The sequence below is a fragment of the Rhinatrema bivittatum genome, chromosome 3 (assembly GCF_901001135.1).
Source record: "Rhinatrema bivittatum chromosome 3, aRhiBiv1.1, whole genome shotgun sequence".
NCBI classification, from domain to species: Eukaryota; Metazoa; Chordata; class Amphibia; order Gymnophiona; family Rhinatrematidae; genus Rhinatrema; species Rhinatrema bivittatum.
The window spans coordinates 183,886,592-183,893,772 of NC_042617.1; positions in this window are offsets into that span (position 1 = coordinate 183,886,592).

Consider the following 7,181-nt stretch of genomic DNA (forward strand, 5'->3'; position numbering starts at 1 on the left):
GGTATAATCATGGGTGTGCCACTGAATATACAGCACTAGGTGCCAAATAAGTTTATCCAGCTTACTAGCAGAGCCACACAGTGGATGAATATGGAGCTCATTATTCTAGACTAAGTTATGGGGCTCATTGTATATTTTGGATTACTGTAAAATGTTGCATACTGAGACAAGGAATAAGAGACTAGGGATGTGCAGACCAAAAGTTTATGTTCATAAGTCCATAAGTCGAAAGGGGGGGGGGGTCAATTTCGGTCAATATGGACATATGGAGAATTCCATAAGTTGAGTCTATGTCCATACGTGCACCAATTCCCTAAATAAAAATTTAAACCCCTCACCCTCCTTAATCCCCCCCCAAGACTTACCAAAACTCCCTGGTGGTCTAGCGGGGAGTCAGGACGCCATTTCTGTACTCCTTTGCGGGGAATCACGTGACGTCCGCGTCACTCCGACGTGACGCGGACGTCACGTGATTCCCCGCACGTTCGCTCCGGGACCCTCGTTGGACCCAAAAGGAACTTTTGGCCAGCTTGGGGGGTCAAACGCGCGGGGAATCACGTGACGTCCGCGTCACTCCGACGTGACGCCGACGTCACGTGCTCCTCGCAAAGGAGTACAGAAATGGCGTCCTGACTCCCCGCTAGACCACCAGGGAGTTTTGGTAAGTCTTGGGGGGGATTAAGGAGGGTGAGGGGTTTAAATTTTTATTTAGGATCAACAATCGCGATTTCCAACGTATTCAACATAGCTATGTTGAATAAGTTGGAAATCCGATCGTTTTCGCCTCATCACTTTTTTAAGTTAAAAAAAAAAAAAAAGTTGTGTTTTACCTATAAGTTCAAAACGAATGCACACCCCTATAAGAGACCTATTTACTAAAGTGCCTGAAGTACCCATATTTCACCCTAGTCCCTCCACCCAGTCATTTTTTCTCATTTAAGATGTTTATGATTACTTACACCAATTACCAAGCAGGAGGATATATTTGCAAATAAAAGCCGCACACACGTCACTTTGGCAGATTTTAAAATAGCAATTTCTTTGCATAAATGTTGGCCCCCACGTTAGAATACCCTTGGCGTACCCTTATTTTACATTTACAGACCATGATTTATGGGTGTATGTTGTGGTTTTGAAAATAGCATATATTTGTCTATCTGCTATCTTATTTGCACATCTGCTAATTTTGATGCATGCATCGTTTGAAAAATCAACTTTCAGTGAGTAAAACTGTGTTTTCTATCTGGTTTACAGACTAAACAGAACTGTGGAGAGGAAATATGCCCGCAGAAAGCGCCGTTGGTAATTAATATCAATCTCATAAACTATTTTTATTAGTGGACAGATTGCAGCCCTACATGTACACCCCCTCACCAAGTACAAACAATACAGACAGTGGGGTCTCTAGACAGAAGTATTTGGGGGCAAGAGGGGATGAAGCTAAGTATAAAGGGGGGCAAGCTAAAGAGGCATTTCCTCACATCATGCCCACCTCCATAGCATGGCTTCCTGCCTTTAAATTGGCTATAAACGTATAATAAGAAAAAGATCAAAGTGCCTTCTGCACACGTTTTGAAAAGCTGGCCAGTTTCAACCATCTAGTAAAACTATTCTTAAAATTATTTGATATCTTCATTCAACTAATTCTTCTATAGAGAAATGAGAGTGAAGTCTGGAATCTATTACAGGAAGGGACAGAATCTCAAAATAAATTCTGCACCTCCAGTTCTGTAACACACTCCACCTCCACAGAAATTCCCCCAACAATGGACTTGGGATGTTTCCTCTTAAAACTCACTATCAATAAAAGAAATTCAAATTCTGGTGTCAACTCATTATCAGTAACATTCACACATTCTACTGCCAGTGCCAGACACATTGTGCAGTAAGACAAAACCCTGCAAGAAAGACACTCAAACTTTATACAGCAAACCAGGAGTAACACCAAGAACTCAAACAGTAACAACCTTACCTGTGAGTATGCAGCACTGCAAATACCTGGCTGACTGAATTAGACAAAGCTCCAGAAAAATTCCTGCCAATCTGGGTGGCCCAATATGCTATCTTTGGCTTGAAAAGTATTGTGGAATAATGAGCTACAAAAAGTCTGCTGCTTCCAGCCTTATTCCCCAGAAACAGCTGCACCTCCTAGACCCTTCTGACCCCTGGACCTCATCTCCTAGAAGTTTCCCATACCAAGGACGTTGATACTCATGTCATCTTCTGGTGTCCTTCAGTGAGGAAAGAAAAGTCTGCATTCTCTTCCTGGTGGTAGTGGACTCAGAAGTCACTGCAGTAGCAGCAGTGACTTTCCTATATCTTCACCTTTATTCTGCCATCTCCAGCATGTACTCTTGTATCAATTGTGCATACCTTCCACCTTCTGAACTCTTCTGATCCCCAAGCCACAACTCCCACATACAAAGGATGAAAATGCTCATGTCAGCTTCAGTTCATGCATGGTGGAAGTGACACTCCTCATTGTCTCAGGCTACCTCACCTGGTGATAACTTTCCTCATTGGGCATGACTGGCTTATATGTCAGCTCTCCTTCTTGAGCTGGGATGCCTCATTTGGTGCTGGGAGGGCTACAGGATGTAAATGGGATGCAGAAACGTTCTCCACCCTTTTTCATATCGATTCTCTCCATCTCTCTGTTGCATAGGCTCTCATACATTCACCCGCATGAACTGTCTCTCTCAAACACTCTCTCTGTGTTACACATATATAGGTAGATTTTAAAAGACATGTGCGCCAAAAGCAGAAGAAACGCACACAACTTGAGTCGGTGTGCACCGAGCACGTTTTATAATCCACCCTCAGATGTGCGTGTCACCCACTGCTTGCACAAATGCAATCTTTCTAAAAAGGGGCAAAGCATAGGCATTGTCTAGAAGGGGGGTGGGCATGTCAGGGTCTGGCCAAAAACGTGTGTTGCAGTCTGGGAGCTGCAGTCCTGGTGTGAACCCTTGAGCCGAACTACCCTGAAGGCAGAGTAGGTCGGGAGGCGGAGCCACAGGCAAAGGTCTTCACCCAGGAACCAGGAACCCCCAAGGAGGAGCCCGTAGGGTCCTGGAACCTTGGGACTTAGGTGCACAGTAACAGTCTTAATAGAATGAAGGCCTGGGCAAGGGGTAAACCACAGAGTCCAGAAAACAGGGAGCTGGAAGGCCAGCTAAAGTCTTTAGCCTGTAGAATAGAAACAGTCTGTGAGCAGGCCTGGGGTCTGTAGTAAGCTGTGGAGTGGAACAGCGGGTTAACAGGGACAGAGTCTGTAACGTAATGGAGGCTGTAACCAGCTGGAAGCAGGACTGGAGTCTGTAGCGTGCAGTAGGGCTGAAGCGGGTGGTGAGCAGGAACGGAGGCGAGCCCCGGTCAGGCCGGTCAGCCAGTAGAAGCAGTCTCAGGGACAGGCAAGGTCGGAGGCAGGCGGCAAGCAGGAGCAGAGTCGGGCACAGGCTGAGGTCAATGGCAGGCGGCAGGCAGAAGCGGAGTCAGGAACAAGCTGAGGTCAATGGCAGGCGGCAGGCAGAAGCGGAGTCAGGAACAAGCTGAGGTCAACCGGAACGTAGAACAGTAGAAGCGCAACTAAGAACTACTAACAGTAGCGACCCTCGTTGCAAGGCAATGAGTAGGCAGGCGAACGCTGGTTAAATCAGGCTTGGGGCGTGACATCGTTAAGCCAGGCGGGGCCAGACTTCCGGCGGCCGTGCATCCATAGTGCGCGTCCCTGCGCGCGCGCGTGGCAGCAGCGAGACGATCAGGCAATGGCGGACGCCCAGAAGGCCCAGGGGAGCCGCGTTCCCCCCAACTGAGGTGAGCACCCAGCACAGCAGATAGAGGGGAAGCGGTGGAGACCACAACAGTACCCCCCCCTTTACGGCCCCTTTTGAGCGGACCTGGTTTTTCTGGGTGATCCCAGTGGAACTGATGCAAGAGATCTTTGTCCAGAATGTTACGGCTGGGCTCCCAAGTGTTATCTTCGTCACCACAACCCTCCCATGCCAGTAGATACTCCCATCTGCGGTTGTGAAACCGGATGTCCAAGACTTCCCGTACTTGGTAGGTAGGATCCTCATCAACGGTTGTGGCCGCAGGATCCGGAGGTGTACGGTGGTACCGGGAGAGGACCACAGGCTAGAGCAAGGAGGTGTGGAACACGTTGTGTACTTTGAAAGAAGAGGGGAGCCGGAGCCGATATGATACCAGTCCTATTCGTTCAGCGACTCGAAATGGACCACAGAACTTCGGTGCAAATCTTCGACAGGGAAGCCGAAGGTGCAGATTCTTCGTACTTAGCCAGACTCTATCCCCCGGCTGGAATGCAGGAGCTGGTTGACGATGATGATCGGCCGTCTGCTTAGCCCTCACGGCCGCATGGAGAAGCTGTCTTCGTGTCATTTGCCACAAGGCCTGGAGTTGCTGGGCCGTTACTTGAGCAGCAGGTGAGGCACTGGGAGCCTCTAGCGGGAGCTGTGGTCTTAACGGCTTGCCATATACCAGGTGAAAAGGAGACTTGCCTGTGGCAGCATGGACCTGGTTGTTATATGCAAACTCAGCCCAGGGCAAGAGCTCTGACCAATTGTCTTGCCTTTCGTTTATGAAAGCCCGGAGGTATGCTTTTAAGGTCCTATTCATCCTCTCGGTCTGTCCGTTGCTTTGAGGATGAAAGGCTGTGGAGAAACTGAGCTTTACCTGGAAGCATTTACAGAGAGCTCTCCAGTAGCGGGCCACAAACTGCGAACCTCTGTCCGAGACGATATCCTGGGGGAGGCCGTGAAGCCTGAACACATGTTGGGCGAACAGGTGGGCCAGCTTGGGTGCAGAGGGAAGTTTAGGCAGAGGAACAAGATGGACCATTTTTGAGAAACGGTCTACAGTAACCCAGACGACCGTATATCCCTTGGATGGAGGCAGGTCAACAATGAAGTCTGTAGCTATATGAGTCCATGGTTCAGTGGGAACCGGAAGCGGGTGCAGGAGACCATATGGGGAGCCAGAATTGGGCTTCTGGCGAGCACAGGTTGGGCAAGAAGCTACGTAAGAGGCGACATCACGCCGAATGTTGGGCCACCAGTAATACCGGTTAACAAGTTCCAGGGTCCTTTCTCGTCCAGCGTGTCCTCCAATCAAGGAGTCGTGGGCCCAGCGTAGTGCGGTCAGGTGGTCCTGGCGCGGGAGCACCGTCCAGTCTTGTGAGAGGGCGGTCATAGCAGATAGACGAACCTTAGCAGGGTCCAAGATGAATTGAGGTGGCTCCTTGTCTTCCTCGGCACATGAGGTGCGAGACAAGGCGTCGGCCCGGAGATTCTTCGCCGCAGGGTGGTACTGTACGACAAAGTCAAATCGACTGAAGAACAAGGCCCAGCGGGCTTGGCGGGGGTTCAGTCGTTGAGCCTGGGTCAGAAATTCTAAATTTTTATGATCCGTGTAAACAGTGGTGGTGTGTAAGGAGCCTTTGAGCCACTGTCTCCATTCTTCGAAGGCGAGTTTTATCGCCAGCAACTCTTTATCTCCAATGGAGTAATTACTCTCAGCGGCTGAAAACTTCCGGGAGAAGTACGAGCAAGGAAGGAGTTGTCCAGAATCTGGGTGCTGGCTGAGGACCGCTCCCACCGCGACACTGGAGGCATCAACCTCCACGATGAAAGGTCGCGAGGGGTCCGGATGTCGGAGACAGACATCGGAGAGGAAGGCTTCCTTGAGATCAGAGAAAGCCGCAACGGCAGCATCCGGCCAGTGTTTAACATCCGCTCCTTTGCGGGTCAAGGCGGTAAGAGGAGCCACACGGTGAGAGTAGCGTGGGATAAAATGTCGATAAAAGTTCGCAAAGCCCAGGAAGCGTTGGAGGGCTTTGAGACCCGTGGGCTGAGGCCATTTAGTGATGGCCGCTACCTTTTCTGGGTCCATGCAAAAGCCAGTTGCTGAGATAATATATCCTAGGAAAGGTAGGGATTCGGCTTCAAAAACACATTTCTCAAGCTTGGCATATAGATGATTGGCCCGGAGGGCCTGAAGCACCTGGCAAACGTGCTGATGGTGAGAGTCTACGTCTTTGGAATATATGAGGACATCTTCCAAGTAGACTATTACGTGGGAATGGAGCATCTCTCGAAGCACCTCGTTCATGAGGTGCTGGAAGACGGCGGGGACATTACAAAGTCCAAAGGGCATCACGAGATACTCATAATGCCCATCACGTGTGTTGAATGCCGTCTTCCACTCGTCCCCTGGACGAATACGGACGAGGTTATAGGCCCCTCTAAGGTCCAATTTGGTGAAGATGCGAGCCCCTTGGAGACGATCCAGTAGCTCCGGGATAAGTGGGAGAGGATAGCGGTCCCGCTTGGTAATGGTGTTGAGACCGCGATAGTCAATACACGGTTGTAGTGAACCATCCTTTTTACCCACGAAAAAGAAGCCAGCACCTGCTGGGGACCGGGAAGGACGGATAAATCCCTTGGCTAGGTTCTCGGAGATGTACTGGGACATTGCCTTAGTCTCTGGCAAGGAGAGAGGATATACTCGACCACGAGGAGGTGTGGTACCGGGAACCAGATCAATGGGACAGTCAAATGGTCTGTGTTCCGGAAGGATCTCCGCCATCTCTTTGGAGAAGACATCTTGGAAACTTTGGTAGGCCTCCGGCAGGAGGTGCGAAGAACAGAGATGCAGGGAGTTGGGAGGACGAGGAAGATGTAAACATCGGTCAAAGCAGGCTGGGCCCCAGCTGACAAGCTGGAAGTCATCCCATCTGATGACAGGAGAGTGCTGACGAAGCCACGGAAGTCCTAACACCAGTGGATGTACGGCTCGCTCCAGGATGAGTAGAGAAATCTCTTCAGAATGAAAGAGACCTGTTTGCAAAGTCACTGGTCTTGTGGAGTGAGAGATAACTCCGGGCAGCAAGGTCCCTCGGATCGAAGAGATGCGTAGAGGAGGATTCCATGGTTCCGTAGGCAGGCCCAGTTGTGTCACTAGCTCGGCCACAATAAAGTTCCCCTCAGCCCCAGAGTCAACAAAGGCTCGAATCTGGATCTCCCCACCAGGGTATTTGAGGGTTACAGGCAGAGTACAGAGAGGAGCGGATCCGGTAGCGCCTAGGTGTAGCTCCTCGGTATAACCTAGGCACGGGCGTTTCCCGGACGCTCAGTGCAAGACGACAGGAAATGTCCTTTACC